The following is a 23965-nucleotide window of genomic DNA, read 5'->3' as shown; positions in this document are numbered from 1 at the left end:
AAAATAATGCAGCCCTACACGCATGCATTCGATATTTGTAATAAGTTGTTGAATAGTCTTTCTCAAATCCTTGTGTTGTGTTTGGCCTCTCTTCACACCGCTCTTCACCAGGGCAATGCTGAGGATTCCTCCCGGGGGTGAGGATGGGCGGATTGCTCTGTGGCTGTAGGCTAACATGTTGGCTGGACACCCGCCTGGAGTCTGGTGCTCTTCCAGCCTGATTCTGTTGCTCTATCCTGGGCAACTGTCTTTTAAAGGCCAAAATAGACCATGGCGACCTTGGCTCGGAATTGACAGACGGGCTGAATGTGAATATGTGTGTGTCTGTGTATACATGCGAGAGGATGGTTTGCATGTTTTTGCATTTTCTATTCTTATGTATGGGGAGGTCAAATGTTGACTGTATGCCTGGAAGGGCTCTTTGTTGTTCACTTCATATGTGAACATCAGGAGTGTGCATGTGTCGTCTGATGTTGACCGTGTGCTTCGAAGCCCTGTACTATGTCTCTGCATAATGTGGATATGTCAGGAGAGTGAGTGTGCATGTAGGTGTAACAGATTACACCTTGTCCCCCTGTGGTTTTCATAATGGTCTAGTTCAGTGGTTCTCAAACTTTTTCATGTCAAGGACCCCCAAAATTATGTTTTTTTTGGCTGCGGACCCCCTGTCTCAAATTTTTTTTTTTGTGGCAGGATTTTTCAAAAATAGCAGATCTACAAGCTTGTAGCGTGACACGCTATGAGCTTGTATATCTGCTATTTTTTAATAGCCAAAGTATAAACTATGGTTAAAGTGGTTAAATGATGACGGCATATTAACACATTTGGCTGGGGACCCCCTGGTACCCCCTCCCCAAGGACCCCTGGGGGTCTCCGGACCACTGGTTGAGAACCATTGGTCTAGTTAGTATATGATTTCACTGCACCACACACACACACATGCCGTCATTGATGTAACTATATCATTCTCCATGAGAACCTCAGGACGTTACGTTACCATGTAATACTGCGTGATCGCCATAAGACTGTATAAACATAGGAGTGATCTATAAAAACAAAGCCAGCTCTGCCTCAAACAGACCACCCTGAAGGTGGTTTTTTAGTAGTTCGGGAGGAGGAGGACTCGGGAGGTGGGGTTGTTGGCACCCTGGCATAGCCTGTTAGGAGTGAGAGCTGCGGGCTGTGACCAGCGAGGGCAGGGCAGGCTGGTCTGTTAGAAGTGAAACACAGAGAGGAATGGAATGGGAGGGGAGAGGGAGGGGAGGGGAGGGAATGTCAACAAAGAACACTGAGATAAGAGCCTCACACATTCCTACGGAGGTCCTGCATAAAGGCTGTTTAGGTCCCAGTTCGCAGTCAAGTGTGGCGAGTGTGTGATGATCACTTCTCCACTGATTTTCTCTCACCTCTGGTTTACAAGACAGAGATGTACAATAAAGTGCTGAAGGACACAAGTGTCAGTTGGACTATTAGCGTTGGGGTGGGGGGGGTGAATGGAGGGGTGGAAGGGCGGTGCAGAGAGGTCCGCCTCCCTTCTTTTCATCATGACGTGGCGTGTCTCTGTCCTTCAAACCTCCTGTCTACTATCTGTCTGTTTCTCTCCCTCACCACACCACACTCGTAAACTCGCCTGCCGTCCTCTCCTTCCTCAAGATCCTCCTCGCTTTTCTTCACCTTGACTTTTTATCCTTTTGTTTCTGTTCATCCTCTGTCTGCCGCTGCAAGTCTGTCCATCCATTGGCTATTATCCCCTCCCCTCCACGCCCCCCCACCCCTATCGCCTTAGCATCTTCCTGCATGGTGGACTCGGCCGCCACCTGCTTATAAAGCCCATTGAATTGTAGAAATTCAGGCAACATGAAATTCAAGCGATCATTATCATTAATGAATATGTATACAGGTGAACAATGGTTAATGATAGCTAGTTTCAGGCTCTGCTCCCTCTAAACTTTAATCATCTCACTCTCCGTCGTCGCTTTTGTCTTTCCCTGTCTCTCTCTCTCTCTCTCTATCTGTTCTCCACAAGACTTGACTCCTGGCAGTAAAGATACAGGAATGTTCCTCCCCATGAGTCTCTCTCCTCAATCCCTTCACCATAAATACAGCAGGGCTTTGATGCATCCCTTTGGCATTTGGAGTTGAGCGCTTACCCTGGACCGCACTAAGTAACTTACAGCTCCGGCCTCTAGCTCCAGCTGTGATCGTGTAGGGAAAACCTGCTAAAAAAGGACAACTAAACAGGGTGCTTTAAATTACATCTCTGCACAATGCAATGGGAAAAGGCAGAACTTTAAAAGGTCTTGCCGATTTATCTGCATCTGAAAAGAGCACAGAGATGTTTTTCATGCAGGCTTGAGAGGTTTCTACATACAGTGTGTCAAATAAAAATGTGTAGCGGCGTAGCGGTCCAGGCACCTAGGCTCAATGTAGCCTGACAGCGCGTCGCGGGTTCGACTCCCGATCCCGACGGCCTTTGCTGCATGTCACTCCCCTTCTCTCTACTCATTTCCTGTCAGCCTACTGTCCTGTCAAATAAAGGCATAAAAGCCTCCCCAAAAGAAGACTAATAAAGTATTCAATCAATCAATCCAAGTCGAGTCCAATTATTTTTTTATTTGATAAAGTTGAGTCTAAAGTCATCAAATCCAAGTCTCAAGTCCACACCTCTGATATACACAGTCGACAAATCACCTCATGTCAGCTCGCCCCGCGATTATTGCACTCACTGACAACATGTCCATCGACCAGCGTGTTCAGGTTTCGGTACCCAGCATGGCAGGGGTATTGTGTGGGCTCTCTCTCACCATCCCCCTATGGACCTGGGACCTGGGATCCACCACAAACTGAGGAGATTGTGGTGGATCCCAGGTCCATAGGAAACCACACCACGATCACCATTCATGGTCATGACATCAAACAGGTCACCTCCTATAAATATCTAGGAGTACAGATTGATTGTGAAATGAGCTGGCACACTCATGTGACAAGTGTGTGTGCAAAAATACACCAGCGCCTTCATTTTCTCCGTAGGCTTAGACTCTTTGGTGTATGTAGAAACATAATGCTGATCTTTTATAGAGCTAGTATAGAGTCTGTTGTCAGATATGGTATCACCAGTTGGTTCGGAAACCTGACGGTAAAGTATAAATCTGAGATCCTTAGATTAGTCAAAATGGCAGGGAAGATTATGGGTATGTCCACACCCCCCATTACCCCCCAGGTCATTTTTGAGCAGTCCACCATTGGGCTGGCTAAGAAGATTGTGTCTGACTCCTCTCATGTCCTACACACTGAGTATAGGTTACTGCCGTCAGGTAGGAGGTACGGGACCCATGCGTTCAACTACAATAGGTACAAGTACTCCTTTGTCCCTATGTCAATTACACTCCTCAATGATGCGTTATTATGGATCCCACTCTAGCTCTTGGCAAACCCCGCTGTGATTGGTCAGTAGTCGCTGTGATTGACAGTTCTCGTATTTGCAACTATGCCTAAACCTAACCTTAACCCTAACCCTAACCTCAGTAAGACTATGCCTAAACCTAACCTTAACCCTAACCCTAACCTCAGTAAAACTATGCCTAAACCTAACCTTAACCCTAACCTCAGTAAGACTATGCCTAAACCTAACCTTAACCCTAACCTCAGTCAAACTATGCCTGCCAGGGAGCCAATCAGACAGGTAAGGCGGGTCTAAATCCTGGAGCGTTGGTGGGATCCATAATCAGGCCTCAATGATGTCCTTGCGGTGGGCAGACGGCTAAGTTGTTGGTCTTATTGCACTATATATAGAATGAGGTGGCGATTATTATTATTTATTATTATTATGGAGGGTGATGACTAGGAAAAACGGACTGCACATGTCACTGTGTATTTATGTTTTTGTTTTTGTCTCTGTCCTGTACTGTATGGTATTGTGTATGCTGCTGGTCTGTGTGTCCAAGACAAATTTCTCCCACGGGAGACAAAATAAAGTAACCTTGAACCTTCCCTCACTATCCCTCTGCCTTCCCCTCTCTCCCTCCGTCTCTCACTGATCGAGCTCGCCCTTGCCCTCTCACTTGTCCTCCCTACTTCCCTCTCTCAATGATCGAGCTTCCTCTCCCTTCCGCTCTCATCCTTTCACCCACTCTCTCCCTAATTAAGCTCTGGTCCAACGTCACACACACACACAACAGAAATCGCTTCCTAACAAATACCAATGCCAATTTGGGACGTTAACCAACAGCCACAACTAGAACTTTATATAGTAGGTGTGTATGCATATATATTCATATACATACATGCCATACACACACACACACACACACACACACACCCACACACACACACACACACACACACACACACACACACACACACACACACATACGTGTAGATAAAGTGTGCATATACACCGTATGTACATTTGTACATACATAAACACAAAAAATACATCATTGTCATTGCTGCTGTCCACTGTGGGGAGATATTGTTTGGCTTTTGGGTGGTTCTTACAGCCTTTTGGGTGGAAGTTGCATCATGCCGCCATGTTTTGGTTTGGCGTTGATATGGCCATTTTTAAAACAAAACACATCCGGCTTTTAATGATCAAAGGAGAGTGCTTGAGGTTTGAAAGGCATTAATTTTCAAGAGTCAAGTTGCACCACACTATTTTTATAGTGGGACAGGCTTACTGGAAATGTATGTAATGTTTGTTTGTGTTTGTTTGTTTGTTTGTATGTAAATATGGTGTATATATATACATATATATCTGTGTATATACGCACACACACACACACACACACACACACACACACTGTATGCACACGTATACATAAGGTATGCATATATATACTATGTGCGCGTGTGCGTGCGTGCGTGCGTGTACTATATATACGTATCGTATTATATATAGTGAAGGGGTATATAATGGGAGTGTAATGATGATCTATTGTTATAATTCATGTTCCTCTGCAGAAGAGAATAGAAGAAATTCTTGGGGGTAATATCTGAGCCGACAGTCCTATAGAGAGGCAAAGTGTGTGTGTGTGTGTGTGTGCGTGTGTGCGTGTGTGTGTGTGCATTAGCATTTTCCAGACAGGATAGCACTCCACAGTCAAGTCTCACACCTTCACTGGAACAGCCTCATTCATCACTGAGCCCCAGACAACACAAGGGTCACCAACCCTCCGCTACGCGCACACTGACAGACTTCATTATACAGGAGCGCTGGGGATAACGGCATCAACCGCCTCTCAGAGTACACCCAGAGCATCGCATACATACATCTAAACAAGGTCTGCGTTACTTGACCTTGGAGGGAACACACAAAGGCCAATTCTCTGCCTCTATCGAGCCACAAGCAGGTAGATAAACAGGTTTTGACAACAGAGAACAAAAAGGACAACTGGGACATCACCACCTAAGATATTCCAGATGCCTGACGAAGGTCCATGAAAGAAACATGGCCGTTATAATTAATTATTCAATTTCAGTTTACACATCTGCTGCTTCCCCAACGTACCCGTCCCTAAACTAACATGATGTTTTCTTAAAATAAAAAAAATCTTATTGCACTCAGTCCTGAGTGTTTAATATTTTGGACTGGCTTTAGTCTCGCTATGTAGACATTTCAATAGAGTGATATACAGTTTGTACTGCTAAACTCTGTAAGTCAGCCACAAATGGGTTCCCTCCTTCCCCAAATGTCCAATGTTTTTGTTGTTTTGAATTTGAGAGCAGTTTTGTGCTTTTTGAAACTGAAACTGAATTGTTTAAGAAATGGTAAGATCATGTGTGTTGAGTTGTGGAGATCATCCTAACAAAACGTGTGAATCTCATAAATCTTTGCTTGCGTATAAGAGCTTATCAAAATAAGCTCCAGAAAGACATTATCACCACTCTATTGGCTCTATTCAGACTACACTTTTCTCTCTTTAAGTTGCTCAATGGTGGAGAAAACAACTAACCTAGTAGTGGTTTGATTTCCCCTTCAGCAACCCACACTATAAATGTATGCACTTACACACGGCAAGGTACTTTGGATAATGGAAAATTACTTGGAAAGTCCCACTCGCCCCCACTGTGGCAAAGGTGTGTGTGTGTGTGTGTGTGTGTGTGTGTGTGTGTGTGTGTGTGTGTGTGTGTGTGTGTGTGTGTGTGTGTGTGTGTGTGTGTGTGTGTGTGTGTGTCAAAATCCCTCAGCCATGTGTTCTTTTGTCTATGGATAGGACACCTTCTCCCTTTGGCTTTTGTTCCAAGGTTAACGGATTTTATAAAAGAGTGAGTGCAGCCATAAACAAGGTAGACATATCAGTACATTGTCTATCAGCACACACTAATTATTATAGTCACAGTGGACCAATGTTTTTAAGCCTGAGGGCTGGTCAAACAATGTTGCTAATGAGATCATTGGGATTACACACAGTGTCAGATCCACAGCTGCCCAGGCACCGATAAGCAGAAGGATCACAATCAGTCAGATGGGTACACACCACACACACACCACACATGCATCCAGCAAACACGCCAAACCACCACACCAAGAACGATGGTGGAATTGAAAATCCGTAACACTCTGCCACCCCTCATTTTCATACCAGCCTCAACATTCTTACATACATACATAAACATGAACACACACATGTATGCCCACACACACAAAACACACCACCCTGTTATCATAGACCACATCCTCCAGCCGTGGGAGGTGAAGCCCACCTCCAGCTCGCTCTCTCTCGCTCTCCTGGGGCTGATTGCGAAACACAAATCCATATGTACATGTATGGCTCCTCTCATAATCCTTAACCTGGAGAGGACCCCCCGCGTCCCAGCCCCACCCACGCACACACACAAACTAAACCCCCACCCCCATCTGGAGACGATAGTACAGCCCACTCATCTCCCCAGGGGAGCAGTCAAAAACCAAACCAGGAGAAAGTGTGTGTGTGTGTGTGTGTGTGTGTGTGTGTGTGTGTGTGTGTGTGTGTGTGTGTGTGTGTGTGTGTGTGTGTGTGTGTGAGAGAGAATTGGTTGGGGTAGGCCTGGGGTCTCTAGACAGGTTGTGATGGATGACTCATTCCAAACGGTTGGGCTATAATCAAAATGCACCAGCCACCCTGAACCTCCATACTTCCTCCTGTGGTGGGAGAGGGGAGGAGCCCTGTGGATGGCACCAAACGAAGGATAGGGAGGGCGTGTATGTGTGTGTGTGGGGGGTGGTTATTTCTTCTATTCCAATACAAGGGAGGGACAGCTCCATTTAAAAACACAATAGGCGCCCTCTCTGCTCCCCATCACCCTCCCGCTGATAGCAAATAAGAGTGCGTGTGTGTGTGTGTGTGTGTGTGTGTGTGTGTGTGTGTGTGTGTGTGTGTAGGATAACAAGGACTATCACATCTCCCAGGAAATGGGGATGTACACATACATTCATGTCTACACAGTACACATACATACATACAAGTCATTCACGTATGCAAATCCTACAGCACCCAGACACGACAGAACCACAAACAAAAGGCGCACAGACTCTTACACATACAGTACTATGGATATGAGCCGCAGTGTCAATGTGCCCTTCTCCTGTCCTGTAGAGTCACAGATGAGGTTCTCATTAGTCATTATCACCAATCAATGACCCCCCCACACACACACACACAGCTTTAACATTAAACTCCACCTAAACGTTTAAATGGGCAATGTACCCACCAGTACAAAGACACGTACTCAAGTAGACCTGCATGACTGCATTTTTCTACTATTTTCTATGGATAAGTAAATTAGGTGGTGCGTGTGTGTGTGTGTGTGTGTGCGCGTGTGTGTGTGTGTCCTACAAACACAGAACAATAGAGTTCTAGCCATTGTATACAACCACACCCAGACTCCGCAGCAGACTTTCACAGAATATCTACAGACACATCTATGTTTGCTGTAGTCTAGTCTACCGCAGCAAGGGAATGACCCATCTGTAGTCTTAAACGTTCTTCTGAATGGCCTGGGCCATAGCGTCGCGGTCCAGGCACCCTAGGCTGCAATGCCAGCCAACCCAGAGGCGGCACAGCAGTTACAGGTAAAGAGTAAGGAAAAAGAAAAAGTACTGTTGTGTACAGCAATACAAGGCAAAAAGAAAAACAAGAAGCATCAACAATACAGAGCAACGGTATACGGAAGTAAAAACAAATAAAGTGTCCATTACAGTCAGTGCTTCATAAGTGTCTCACCGCATCTCGTCATAAAACAAATAATAATAATTATCAGTGCAATGCCAATCAAAAGAAGCAGTGCAAAAGCGTGAGAAGTGAAAGTGCTCACAGGGAGCACAAAAAACCCTACCCTAGGAATGTCATTAGAGGTCAGTCTTTGAAACATCCATTTATTTCAGGTTAAGTTACGGTTGACCTGGCCAAGCGATCGTTGTGTGTCTCGTTGTAGATGTGGATGTTCGCCTTGGCCTACTGGACGTCTGCGAGCAAAGTTTCACGGCAATCAGACAGGCATGATTTGTGGCATTTTGTGCAAAACGGATCCCTTCTGCTAACTTTGAAAGCCAATCGTATTGAATCGGAATGGAAAATTAAACATCTGACTATAGAGATAATGTGTACCAAAAAAACCTGAGTGATATTAAATAAATAAAAATCACAGTTTCACGCCGATCCGCCCAACTGTGTCGGAGATTAGTTGCTCACAGACACACACACGGACAAGGACAAAAACAGTCTCCGTCCTTCGGCCTGGTGGAGACAAAAACAAAACAAAACAATAAAAGTGAATTTGCTTAGTGTACTGTTCAGTGGCCTATAAATCTGTCACTGAACTGTTGTTGATGACGTCAAAAATAACTTTCAGATGCTCCACAGTGGAACCATTTGAATGCTTCACAGCCTAGGATCAAATGTTGCCTCCCTACACTGTCTCCCTCTCTCTCCTACTGTCTATCTCAATATAGAATAACTACTGATGGGGGAGGGGTGTGTGGCCTGCCCATAAAGACTTGACAATAGTTTGAACTCACATTGCAGTTGTGTGGAGTTCTTTCTTATCTACTGGGGCGTATAGTTCAGCAGGCCCATTTGACCTTGTGGAACATCACAATACAAGACACTGTGGCAGGCCAAAAGTACAAGATAAGAATAATACAACATACACCACAATATAGCCCTAACCCTATGTGTGACTGTGTCGCTGGACAAAAATAACTATAATTATGTCGTGAAAATGCCTCAACAGTATCATAAATTAGGCTTAACAGAGAGATACACAGACTATGGGACAGCATCCTGCTGAAAGTATCATTGTTCTTGTATGGAAAGAGCATTCTGGGACCATGCAGGGACAAAGTAATTACCCAAAACATGGGATAACTGCAGCTATAGAGAATTTGGTCCATTTCTGCCCTGGGCTTACCTGGTCTACAGTAAGTGGATGGGGAAAACAGGGCTGAACGAACTCGACAAACTGTAGACCAAACGTGCAAAACCAAACATGCCAACCGTCATCACGGCCTCTTTTGATGTGGTTCACTTCCACGACACAGCTGTCGCCGGCTTATGTTTATTTGCGTGCTTTGTGCTTGATCCCACAAGAGACAGGGAATCGATTTGAAAAGCACCTTTATCCTCAACGGGATCTGCCGTTTGAATTATTGCGACAGTAGTCTGTGCGTTTATGTGTATGACGGTGTGCAGTCTTGATGAGGGATTGACAGTCTATCCCATTCCAGTCCCTCTCCTACACACGGTTATCAGTGGAGGCTCTGAGAGCTGTTTAAATACTAGTCTTTTCTCTGTCCTCCCTGGCTGCCGACTAGCTAAAACTGATGGAGGGTTAAAGTTAAGGCCACTATACCACCATATATTCAAACTGATGAAGGATCAAATAAAAAATGCAGTGTAATAATAACGAATGCCTGGGACAACTTCGGCCGAGAATAGCCGACCTACAAGCTCACAACGTGTCGCGGATCTGCTCAAAATCTGAATCACACATTTAGTCACACCCCATCACTGACTGGGTACCTGGGTACTGTAGGCCTGGGTACTGTAGGCAACCCGGCCCTAGCTTTTCAAGTTAACCATGATTTTCTTTTAGTTTTATGTAGATAACTCTATCGTATTCATGGACAAATTAAGACGACTGGTAAACAACAGAGGATAAAAGGTGTGCTTAGCTTAACATGCAGATAACACAGCAGCCAGTCCCATGGAACTTTGAAATATGCCAGGTAACAGATGCGCAAGCTGGAGCTACACTAGAGACCAACAATTACTATTGTGTGCACAGACACAGATGCATACCATAATGCACATAATGACATTCAGTCAACAGTGTTTAATTTTAACATTTTAGTTTTGCTTAGTTTTTACCCTTTTAAACTAATTTAGTTATTTTCCTAATAAAGTTGTTTTCATTTGTTTTGTTTTGTAAAGCGACTTTGAGTATTTAGAAAAGAGCTTTATAAATTGCAAGTATTATTACTGTGAGCACAAGCACAACAGATTACATGCACAGACCCCCAAAAAAGAGGGAGAAAATGAAATGAATTGCATGGCCCCTTACTTCCTCAATTCCCTGATGTTTTCATTAAGTCTTCTTCAGAACTTTTTCCGAGATAGCCTTGTTCGCCAAGCACTTCAACAACAATCAAAAAAGGAACAGCGCCGCACAGTCTGCCTTAATAATCAGGCCCTATTAAGACATGTATCTAACCGTCCTCTAACTCCCATTATCTATCATTTACCCTGGAGCAAACACCATTCCGCCTAGTGCCAGAGCTGCTGCTTACCTGTCAAACATACTGTAGCACTTCCATAGTTGTGGGCCATGTTCACAGAGTGAAAATCACTGCACATCACAACCAGATATGATGAATTGCATGTGTAGAGGAGGTTAGTAGAAGGCTGGATGTCTCATCTTGCTCAGCCCCCCAGCATCTCCTTACTGAGATTCTCAAAGAAGAGCCCTAATTGGAGGGTTTTCTTTCTCTGGGCAAAGAGCATAAGAGAACAATAGGGATCGGTGCCAATTTGTCATCTTGAAGGTCCCTCGGAGACACTGATGCTGGCGTGTGTGACTGTGCAGTGGGTAGATGTGTGTGTGTGTGTGTGTGCGCGAGCGCATGCGTGAAAGAGAGATTGGGGGTCATGCACCCCCCAACACCTGGGGACAGACGTACATATTGATCAGTCTCCTGTGTTTAACTGTACCTCTGGGCACTGAAGCACCCGAGGTGCTGCCTTCCTCTCTTCCAACCCCCTCTCCAATCTGTCCATTGTCTCTTTCAATCTCTTACTCCATCTCGTCACTCTCGCAGAAGCCTCCTCCGTCCTCTCCACCCACCATCACACTCCTTCTCCCCTGCACCTCTCCATGTCAATTTGCTCACTGTCTAGTGTCTATCTTCAACTTTCCTCTTTCTCCTATACTATAATCGGTTCATTCATATCCTCCATGTGAGTGTGCGTGCGTGCGTGTGTGTTAGCGTGCGTATAATGAGAAAGACATAAGAATATGCCTTTCTCGTTATGGAGGAGGGGACAGAGAAACAGGGAAAACACAACTCTTTTTATAATGTTCCAATCAAGGGAAAACACAACTCCTTTTATAATGTTCCAATCAAGCCAACTAAAGCCCCCTTCCGTACCACTGGCACGTGAAGCAGTTGAGTTAATCCACTGGCAATCTTCCAGGTTGGCATCCTGTGGGAACAGGAGCCAGTGCCAATTGCTGTTGTCTTTCACTCAGTCAATCTCCCCACCCTAGACCTTGGTATCAATTACGTAACATTTCCCCCGCAGCTGGGGTGGGAATGAAAGCGTCAGATTGCCATAGCGTAGCGTGTGACATTGTAATTCTATGAAGAAAACGGCTTCATTGTTCTAATGAGATTGGCATTTTATTTAATTAGATTATATAATATTTTATTGTTTAAATGCATAGATCATCAACAACAGCTTCAGTAAGGTTCACATGATCCAACTTTCACTCATTCATTCCCTTTCATTTGCTCGTCTCTACACCAGAGGTGGGCAACTTTGATGATGGAGAGTGCCACTATATTTCCACACTCACTCCAGAGGGCCACATTGCAAATACTGTCGGGCAGACACCCGTTATCTCCGTATTTTAACTTTTTTCTAAAATGAACTGCGACGCGTTTTGGGCTTGCAGATCAGCTATTTTTGCTATTTTTGAATTGGAATCCTGAATTAGTTTTTGCTATTTTTGAATTGGAATCCTGAAAAGTAACATTTATTTCATTTCAAATGCATTTAGTTATACTTATGTAACTTTTACTAGTCATTTAAGCTACTAATATAGACTGAAGTCATTAAAGCGGGTCATGTTTGCATGTTTGGAATTGTAACAGCTGAAATCAATAGTATCAGTATTCCGATATTAACCCATGTATACTCTACACCAGGGGTGTCAAACTCATTTTGGGGTCCGGGCCACATTGGTCAAATGGTGACTTGATGTGGGCAGAAAGCAGTTGCGGACGCGCATGTGTGCTCACACACATTCAGTTATACAGCATTGTTTTTCTGTCTGTTGTCTCAGTCACTGCTACTAACTACAGTATATCACCTTTAAAAACATGTTATTATGAAGAAGAATAGCTACTTTAATTATTGACATTAAAAACAAAATGCAATTTGTAAGGAGCATTCAATCCGGGAACGCATACTGTGTCATTTTAGATATATATATATATATATATAGATATATATATATATATATATAATATAATTTTGACATAAAAAAGTTGTTGGTGAAGATGATAAAGATAAACTATGTCAGTGTAGAGTCTACACTGACATAGTTTATCTTTATCATCTTCACCAACAAGAACAAAACTACTTTACATGACTACTTTACTATTACTAAATAACGTTTTCACTTTTGAAACTATGGCTTTGAAACATCAGGGCTTTGATGCCAATTCCAAACATGATGGTGGCAGTTAATTGAAAATAAATAATAAAAATAGATTTTTCTATCAATGCCTCCGATTACTCTATTTGCAAAAAACTTTTCCATGGATTTTCCATTTCCTGGTGTTATACAAGTAGGGAGGTCAATGTGTGAATGTCTCTATAATGCTATTGTCGGCTATTATTTTATAACGGAAGTCAAAGGGTCTCAGATTAGGCTGAAACGTGCCCAATTATGAATTCATACGTCATAGATATGTAGACTGACGTCATAGACTGAGATCACACTGATCACAGGCTGGCCACGTGAAGTCTAAGATCCATTCCACATTGGACCCACGCTGATCAATACCTGACATCTACATGATTCGATTCATTTCAACAGTCAAAACATTAAAATGAAAGCGGCACTATGAAACTTATTTTTTATGAATAAAATGTAATTTCGTTCAATCTGTATGGTAGTGTATGTTAACACATTGAGTGCCAAAAACGGTCCGGACCGTTTTTCATAATCCAAACGAGGAGTTTTGGTATCAATTACGTAACATTTCCCCCGCAGCTGGGGTGGGAATGAAAGCGTCAGATTGCCATAGCGTAGCGTGTGACATTGTAATTCTATGAAGAAAACGGCTTCATTGTTCTAATGAGATTGGCATTTTATTTAATTAGATTATATAATATTTTATTGTTTAAATGCATAGATCATCAACAACAGCTTCAGTAAGGTTCACATGATCCAACTTTCACTCATTCATTCCCTTTCATTTGCTCGTCTCTACACCAGAGGTGGGCAACTTTGATGATGGAGAGTGCCACTATATTTCCACACTCACTCCAGAGGGCCACATTGCAAATACTGTCGGGCAGACACCCGTTATCTCCGTATTTTAACTTTTTTCTAAAATGAACTGCGACGCGTTTTGGGCTTGCAGATCAGCTATTTTTGCTATTTTTGAATTGGAATCCTGAATTAGTTTTTGCTATTTTTGAATTGGAATCCTGAAAAGTAACATTTATTTCATTTCAAATGCATTTAGTTATACTTATGTAACTTTTACTAGTCATTTAAGCTACTAATATAGACTAAAGTCATTAAAGCGGGTCATGTTTGCATGTTTGGAATTGTAACAGCTGAAATCAATAGTATCAGTATTCCGATATTAACCCATGTATACTCTACACCAGGGGTGTCAAACTCATTTTGGGGTCCGGGCCACATTGGTCAAATGGTGACTTGATGTGGGCAGAAAGCAGTTGCGGACGCGCATGTGTGCTCACACACATTCAGTTATACAGCATTGTTTTTCTGTCTGTTGTCTCAGTCACTGCTACTAACTACAGTATATCACCTTTAAAAACATGTTATTATAAAGAAGAATAGCTACTTTAATTATTGACATTAAAAACAAAATGCAATTTGTAAGGAGCATTCAATCCGGGAACGCATACTGTGTCATTTTAGATATATATATATATATATATAGATATATATATATATAATATAATTTTGACATAAAAAAGTTGTTGGTGAAGATGATAAAGATAAACTATGTCAGTGTAGAGTCTACACTGACATAGTTTATCTTTATCATCTTCACCAACAAGAACAAAACTACTTTACATGACTACTTTACTATTACTAAATAACGTTTTCACTTTTGAAACTATGGCTTTGAAACATCAGGGCTTTGATGCCAATTCCAAACATGATGGTGGCAGTTAATTGAAAATAAATAATAAAAATAGATTTTTCTATCAATGCCTCCGATTACTCTATTTGCAAAAAACTTTTCCATGGATTTTCCATTTCCTGGTGTTATACAAGTAGGGAGGTCAATGTGTGAATGTCTCTATAATGCTATTGTCGGCTATTATTTTATAACGGAAGTCAAAGGGTCTCAGATTAGGCTGAAACGTGCCCAATTATGAATTCATACGTCATAGATATGTAGACTGACGTCATAGACTGAGATCACACTGATCACAGGCTGGCCACGTGAAGTCTAAGATCCATTCCACATTGGACCCACGCTGATCAATACCTGACATCTACATGATTCGATTCATTTCAACAGTCAAAACATTAAAATGAAAGCGGCACTATGAAACTTATTTTTTATGAATAAAATGTAATTTCGTTCAATCTGTATGGTAGTGTATGTTAATACAATATAACTTAAATAATTGGGGTGGTTGTATTTTGTCTCCCCGCTCTTCTATTGAGACATTTAGATCATGTCTCACCTAGACACAGGATCTGACATGAATTTTAACCTGATGATCAAGATTCAATTTATCCCCTGAGCAAGCAGGCAGGCCTCTATTAGCTCAACGGTAAAAATGTTAGCACTTGCGCAGGAAACGGGGATCAAATCCGGGGTAGAAGAGGAAAGTTAAGTAGTGCAGCTTTAATGATTGATGCTTTAAAAAAGATTTAAATTAATGGTCTTCCGTTTGCAAATTCTAGGTCAGAATACTACAGATGTGATAACCAAAAAATACGGAACCACCAACGAACAAACAAATAATCAAAACCAACCACCAGTGCAGTGGGACTAGCAGTGGGACTGCAGCACAGCAGACAGATCCCCCGATTTTCATAGATTTGAATAACAAAATGGCACATAATCCAGGCCACGGCAGGGTGGATATAAGACCGAATGAGACGCAGTGAAACACACCATCACTACCCTGTTTTTTCTCACAATTTTCTGCTGCAGGGGTCCATCAGAATTGCCACTATAAAAGAAGATGTTCAGACTTCACTATTCCCTACAGGTAAAGGTTAAACTGTTACTGTTTGCATTTTGATATTAGGGCACATAAAAGACAACAACATAAAGTTACATTAAAGATGCCAACAAAACCATGGCCAAGTATACCCTCTATGCCACTGTACTTAAAAAAGGGGAAAAAAGAATGGTGTGAAGGAATGCAAGGTTGACCCATTTCTTTTTAAATGTTTTACCTTTTCATAGTCTGCTGCTTTGACTGTGTAATATTTTCAGCTGCTCAACATCAAAGGCAAAGTATTAAGCAAGTAAAGTGCTTAACCCTTCCTGCACAACTCAGTCCTAGAAACGTCTTTCCTCTTGCAGGAGAGGGGGGGCTAAATAGCCGAGATATAGATAAATGTTGGAACGGTAGCCGGAATCAGTGACTGAATGTCACAGAAATGGTCAAGCGATGATTGAGATTCCAGACCCTTCTCTGGATGTCCGGGAAGTGAAAGAGATGGACAGAGGTGACTTTGAAAGCACAGGGAAAAAAAGAAGGCAATCAGTAAAAATGAAAGTATGGTCTGTTCTATTTTTCTCTCTCCCCCCTCTGACTCAATCCTGGTATGCACATGAAGTACAGACATAACCTTCTGACAAGACTACTGAGATGAAAATGTAGTAAAAAATTAAAGAAAAGAAAGTCAGAAGACTAAATGACATGATTTGATTACTTTGGTCTGCTTGCTGTATGAGTGCTCCTTCTCCGTCACTCGAGGAAAGTCACCTTGTCTCCCGAGGACGGAGGGCTGTGCGGATAAGCACAGCGATTAGGCCATGCGATTACATCATGGCTTTGTTAACGCTTGCAACACCAAAAGCTCAATAACCTGCCTGGAAGGTTTTACTTAAGCAATAAAAGTCGTACTGCAAAAAATGACAAATTAATGTTAAAGTTGGCTTTACGCTACAGTTGCCGTGAGACTTGAGGCAATTTGAGATGCATGTCAGTGCATGCACATACAGTATTATCTTAGTGCAGCTGCCTGGTCTAGGAGTATGCAAACTGGACAGGCTGGAGCACGGCTGCGACTCTTCAGGTTACGATCCCTGGTCTAACCCTTAGGGGGATGTTCCCTGTTCCTTGTAAATCTATTCCCTTAGGGCCTAAGAGGGAATAGATTTACAATCAAATGCCACTCTTTGAAGATGACCACATTGTTACATGCGCACAAGCTCACACACGATCAAACACACACACTTGAGTGATTCGGTGCCAATACACATCTCATAAAAAGTACAATTACAGCTACAGGTTGTGTAGATGATTGTATTATGGTAATCTGTCGAGGGAAATGCTGGTATATTTCACTCTTTCCTTCTTTCAGAGTCCCACAGACTTTGAGACAGCAAGTAATTCTCACATGCTTGCCATTTGCAGCTTGTTCTAGTTCACTGGGCACACAGGTCAAGGCGGTCGGGCTGCTTTCGTCAGTCGTTGGCAAAGGGTCATTGGAAGATCAGTGTTAAGCCTCCACAAATGCAAACAGCAGGACAGACTCTCTCTTCAAAAAAGGTGAGTCACAGACGTTGGTCGATGACCCGAGTGGAATATTTGCTTACAGTGACGCAAACATTCAGTCACACTCAACCCCCAGCTCCTCAAGACGGTAGTGTCCCAGGGCTGAGACGCAGCTGGACAGTTTGCCAACACAGAGGGGGTTGATGTTAGCAGCACCACACCAAACCACACCCTTGGCGGTCCACACCCGTTGTGTCAGACATTTTGACTGGGACCATAAACCGAGCATTATGGAAGTCACAAAAAAGTGGTTCCGGGAATGCCGGTGTTAGCAGATATACACATCTGATGTGGATCGTTCGGTCATTTGGTTTCACAGTAAGAGTGTCCAGTTACAATATTCACAATGTACTTCTGGCATTGTGGATTTTGTAATGGGGAAACGTTCTTGGGGGACTATCGAATCTAATCTCTCACTTGAAGCCATTTTAAGTGACCATATTTAACAAAGTCCCCAACAGCAGTGTGGACGGGACTGTCTCCTGATCTAGACCACGACTCCAGCCAATCTGTGGAGAGCAGCGTAGGCTCACTTAAGCAGGTTAATTTGGTATCGCTCCAGATTCCTAATCAAACCCCCTAATGTTACTTTAGATGTCTGATATGCTTGCACACTAATCAACCTCCCCTTTCCTTGACTGCCCAGAGAGCCCAACTTTGATCATAGTTTGATGTAATCATAGTTTGATGAAGTTCAATTATTAAGAACAGTATGACCATGACTGTAGTTTACACTCATATTGGTGTGTTCATTGGGATGTGCAAACTAGTTTTCACATTTACAAGAATGGCCTGTCTGCTATGTATTGGCATTTCATTTTCAGCATCAAATCAGGCAACATTTTAAAATGCCTCCACACTGATGCCATCTTGGATCCCGTTGCAACTGGAACCCAGTTGCAAATCAAACTATTGTAAATCTATTGTAAACATGGATGCAGTTGTATGTTGGAGATATAAGTGAGTTGATGCCTGCTTTGGAAATTGTCAACTAGATCTCCGTTGAGGATTCAGTTGTGATCATATTTTAACCGCTAATGTTTTCTTAAAGCGCTTTAATTAACCTTGTGGCATTGTGTTCATTGTGGCAGGTAATTCCTCAACAATCCGTCTTACTTTACGATCATTTTAGATGACAACGTTAGCCTACATGGTCTAGTTGTGTTTTGCTATGAGAAATAGCGTCTGTACTCTGTAGGAGGCCAGGTGTGTCACAGTCAAATGGACTGTGCACACACATGCACATCTCACTCCCCTGCTGAGTTTCCTGTCTACCGTGGTTGATCATTTCCATGTAATCTAATGCCTGGCTGCTCATCTCCGGCTGGCTTTAGCTGTGTGTGCGTGTGTGTGTGTCCACTCCATGTATGTATGCAAGTATATAAGAAAGACTGACCAGTGTGTGTGTGTGTGTGTGTGTGTGTGTGTGTGTGTGTGTGTGTGTGTGTGGGCATTCACGAATAGTGATTTTTAGCATTCGAATTATTCGACCTATAAGTATTCGAATATTCGATTAATCGATTTGATTATAAAAAATAAAATAAAAAAGATTTTATTTTATTTTATTTTTCAATGGCATTGATGACTCAAGGAATGCGAGTTGACGTCACACCAGAGCTCACAGCTGCGTGTCTGTTGTAGAAAAGCCAAAAAATAAAAAATATCAAAAAAATAGAATAATCGAATAATCGGATAGTCAAATATTCGAATATTCGATTATTCTGTTAATGCCCTAGTGTGTGTGTGTGTGTGTGTGTGTGTGTGAGTGTGTGTCCGTCCGTCCGTCCGTCCGTCCGTCCGTCCGTGTATGTATGCAAGTATAAGCAAGACTGACTATTGTACTTTTTGATGGATTGGTTGAGCAACAAACACAGTTTGCCCTGCATATCTCAACCTTGCCCTGTCCCCTGGCAAACCTGATTAAAAATCAATTATTCAAGTAAGTGTGTGCGTGTGTGTGTGTGCGCGTGTCTGTGTATGCTTGTATGTATTAATGCTTCGATGCTGTCCATGCAAAGCAAGGTTAAGATTTTGGTGTGTATCTCTTATGCGTGTGCGTGCACACCTGCCCACATGATGTGTGCGTGATAAAGCTGGGTAAACACAGTGTGAGACAGGAAACTGGTGCATTGGTTGGTGTGGTGTGTGCATGTGCACGTGTGTGTATTTAGTTAGAAAACAAAACACTTGCACTTCAGCCAGCTTTTGAAGAATGGTGATGCTCACTGTAATAACGTTCATAGATCAGCAAGAAGTTTAACTTTACGACAGTCTAACTCAAAGAAAGGCACTGCAGTACACAGAACTTCTATTTGTAGTCCGTCTTCAGAGTCAAAACTCTGATGATTGATTGATATATACGGTATATATATACACACTGTATATACACACACGCACACAGTATAAACACACTATTGTAAGTTATAACACTATACCCCCTCAGTGACATGCTAATGACAACGCAGACAATAATAAGTGAGTTCATTGACATACACCCCTCACTTGTGTGAGTGAGGTAGCGTTTAAACAGTACTCAAATCAGGCCTGGCTCCAGTGCTGCAAACATAATGACTGTGCGGAAAGCAGAGAGAGCTAATGTGGACATGAAGTGACTAAGTGAGACCCTGAAAGAGCCAAACACTAAAACATTGCTTTTATAAGAGCTAAATGGAAACAAAAGCTAAATGGAAACTACGTTACCTGTTGCACATTGCCCAAGTAGGCTATGAATTTTACATTCAGAACTCAAGAATGGTTACGTGTTTGTAAATTCAATTTCAGATGATAAGAGGTAGGATAATATGTTCGTATTGCTGGCTTTAAGGTTGAAAATAAATTATGTTCATTGAGCAACACAGTCGTGTGGCCAATTATTAATTAGGCTTTAGATGGCTACGTGGGCAGATGGGCCGCAAAGGTGCAAGTTCCACACTATGACCCTCCCAGTTCAACCACAGAGGCTTCCGTGCTTGTCCCCCTGACCCCCACCCTGCATTTAGCCCATGAACCTCCAGCCAACTGACCAACCAGCCCCGCCCCCCCCACCCCATGCCACCGCAGCCTGAGAAAAAAAAGGCCCTGGATCCAATTTCACAATGTAATCAAAACATTGGGCTTTGTGGGATCGCTTGGAGGACAGGCAGCCGTCAGAATGGCAACTTGGACAGGGAGGAGAATCAAGGAAGAAGGATCAAGCAATGGTTTATGTAACCAAGGTCAGCTGTGGAGAAAACGCAATAATCCTTGACTGAGTCAAAAAAACAAAACAAAAACCAACGCAAGAGCACAAGGAGAGGGCGAGAGAGGGAGGGAAGAGAGCAGACCGAAATATGAAAACAAACAGATAAAAATGCTACTGTGGGGGCAGACTCTAGTCCATAGCATGGCCAGAGACTCTGGTTTGGTGTGGGGAGATGTAATTGGGAGCAGGCGTTGACACTTTAAATAGCTGCTGAATGTGCAGGGATGCGGTTTAGGGTGGGGGGGGGGGGGGAGAGTTGTCACTGCGGGGAGAGGAAACTGAAATCCCAGGCGATGAGCTATTGTATAATTCAGATGAATTGGAGGAAATAACTCGAAAGCTGTAAGCATTACTCCCCCAGGCACATTTGGGTATTTTTGGTAACGCAACTGCAGTAATCACTGACCAAAGACATTACTTATGAATGAATAAACCTACAAACTTTAAGAATAATATATTTTAGTTAAAAGTTGGGTCAATTCTGAATTTACAAACATGTACATAAAGCAGAACATGTGAAGGTGGTGGGTAGAGACATGGAAATGGGCAGGTCTCACAATCAACACAATGAGAATACAGAGAAATTGTCTCTATAATTGGTATTTGCATGAAACAATTGTTGTTACTACAAAACGGTAGTAATTCTACTTGGATAAAAGGGACGCCCCTTCATCGATTGTGCTACCGAGGTCCCAGATGGAAGTAGCCTGTGAAACAAATGTGACGCAAGGTTCTTCCATCTGGCGGAGTCAGGTTGCCCGTTGAGTGCCATAAACGAGAATCTTTTCTTCTTTTTTTTCACAAGGGGCGCTCTAACGCAACTTAGGAATGATCCTAGGACCCTTTTAAATGGAATGGACGGATGTGACGTGAGCCCAAAAAACGTCACTTCCGTCCGCTCCAATGATAGGATTTGGAGAAAGGTCCATATCTCCATATCTTTTTACAGTGGTCAAAACAAGCCATTTTCGACGGGCGATCTCTCTGCAATGGCGGATCGCGGTAGAAATATTATTGTTCCAGTCGTTACCTTTCCCAAACCACATAAACATTTGATCAAGTACACAATGAAGGGCGAACTACATGTGATAACGCCACATATCTTCAAATGCTTGCCACTGTGCAATGTGTATATGTTTTACACCTAGTAGTGTAACTGTAACCTCACTAGGCACAGACTAGTTGCCACATTTGTAGGTAATAATATATTAACGTGCATGTAAAGATCAGGTCAAACGCAAAACCATTTGGATTCTTACCAGACAAAGTCTGCTGCTCTTCGCCTGACATTCCAAGCTCCTGGAAGTTTTATACAGCCCCCATGAGAATCAGTCCAAACCTGAAGGAAAGACACAGGTGATTAGAACATTTTCGTTTTACAGGGACTACTTTTGTTTCAGGCCTGTGTTTCCACAAGCGAAAATCTCATCACAAATTATGTCTCTGAAGAACCGTGACTTCAGAGACAGGAGACAGACAAAATACCATTGTGTGCAGAGCCGAAGGATTCACCAGTTGAGCCTAAACCATTTGAAACGCTTGCCATGTCATCTTAATTCTTGCTACGCAGGTGAGGCCTCCATGTCTGGTTACAAGGCAGCCATTGTTCAAGATGACAACAAAGAACCTGCTGAACACTGTGGGGCAATGCTTCATAAAAGTTACCTTTAACAAAAGGCACACACCTGGCTGCCACAGAAAAGAGAGCACTGACCCAACATGACAAGCAAAGCAACCTCTTAAGAAAATAAAAAACAAAACATTCACAATGGCCAACAATACCCAAAGCCACAAACAGGGAATGGTTAAGAGAGCATTAGAGAGATATAAATTCAAATCGATAAAATAAAAGAACCTTTTGCTTAGTAAGCATTGTAATGGAATGTAGGGTATAGGCCTTAGGGTATTCAAAGTTAAGAAAACCATACACAACCATGGACTGGCTGGGTTGGAGTAAACAGTGACATGCCTGCCTGGCCAGTAATTCTGATTGAGCTTAAACGATCCAGCTGAACAGACTTCCTTTTCATAAAATGAATGTGAATAATTTATAACTAACTGAACAGCTGAAAAAGAAAGGAAAACAAACAGTCTCAGTCCTTGCAGATCTAATAAATTGTGATTCCATGCTTGTGCTTTGAGGGTATTACAGAGCTGTCAGAGCTATATCATTCGCTTGGCCGCAGGAGCTCTGAAATGACTCTCATTGTCTAGGAATGTTGCCTTAACCTGGCCAACACTTGGTAAAACCTGGAGCTTCTCCAGTCCTCCCTCCAGGTTGTAAAAAGAGAGAGCGTATAGTGAATACGATACGTTCCCGCCTTGAGGCCGGCTGGCGCATCTGCTGTCTTAGCATTTTATCGTTGTCTTGGAGATGGTTTTAAAACAGCAGGAAATCCTATAGCTGTCTTTCTGCCAGCTGGTCCCACAGTCCCTCAGAGAACTCCCCCGTATTGACCATCGTTGCTCTTACTTCATGCTGGTGTATGACGTACGAGCAATATAGCCACCATGTGTGAATGTGGTCAATTGGATCTGCGAGGTCTTATTTATGAGGCCATTCCCTCAATTCATACCCACGAGCCAACCTGGGTCACTTACTGATGTAATAGCTCTATTTGTCACTGAGCCAAAGTGTGACGGCCAGGCCCAGAGCTGAGCCTCATGGGGAAAATGGGGAGCCAAAGACAAATACCTCTACACTCACAGTGAGCACATGGTGTTGCATTGAAGAGATTGATGTTGACGGGAACAGGAAGTGTTGTTGTTTGTTCCCCTCACTGTGGCTTCCTTTTCCAAGATTAAGGGATCATACAGTGGTTCATCAGGATGAGCAAACAGGCCAAAGACAAGTTATCAGAGTAGTCAAACAGAGTTAACGTCTGTTAACCCATTAAGACCTGAGGCCGCTTCTAAACATTTTCTAAATCCTAACAGTTTTTCCGAAAAAAATGTAAAAAAAAAAATTCACGATTTTTCAAAAATAGCAGATCTACAAGCTCGTAGCGCGGCACTCGGTGCCGCGCTATGAGCTTGTATATCTGCTATTTTTGAATAGCCTAAAGAAATCTAAAAGTGACACAGATGCGTTCCAGGTATTAATGGGTTAAACACACTGTGAGTGCATTATCTGTCAAATTTTGCTAAATGTCCCCACAGGTACTGTATATAGTATGATCTGAGAAATAGATGTTGTGAGGACAATGTTCCTGGTCCTCAAAGGAGAAATTGAACAGTCTTATTTATGGTTAAATAGGATTGTTAGAGTTAGGCTTCCTGTACTTTAGGAAATGATTCAGGTTGGGGTTAGAGTTATGCCTGATTGATACTTAAGTTGTGTCGCACACGAAAATAGCCGATCTACAAGCTCACAACGCAGTGTGACACTACACAATGCGTTGTAAGCTTGTAGAAAGGTAAAATTGTCCTCAAGTATAGTAATACAAAGTATTACAAGTAGAGAAACTCCTTTCAGTACGCTGTGGTGCCAGAGAAAGTGAGAGAGAAA

At 42.7% G+C, this 23965-nt stretch overlaps 1 protein-coding gene across 2 annotated transcripts in view; it reads right to left on the bottom strand.

The window, feature by feature from the left end:
- The window catches only part of plxnb1b (plexin b1b), a 102169-nt gene that overhangs the window by 59068 nt on the left and 19136 nt on the right, over positions 1-23965 (bottom strand). Inside the window, exon 2 of one of the 2 annotated variants that reach the window (XM_080424851.1) lies at positions 21717-21796. The exons of the other annotated variant lie outside the window; for it this stretch is intronic. The gene's annotated coding sequence lies outside the window, so the exon portion shown is untranslated. The remainder of the gene's footprint in view (positions 1-21716; positions 21797-23965) is intronic. 2 annotated transcript variants of the gene reach the window in all.

This window comes from Gymnoscopelus braueri (genome assembly GCF_963280865.1).
Source record: "Gymnoscopelus braueri genome assembly, chromosome: 3".
NCBI classification, from domain to species: domain Eukaryota; kingdom Metazoa; phylum Chordata; class Actinopteri; order Myctophiformes; family Myctophidae; genus Gymnoscopelus; species Gymnoscopelus braueri.
This window is presented reverse-complemented; position numbering and strand designations above follow the sequence as displayed.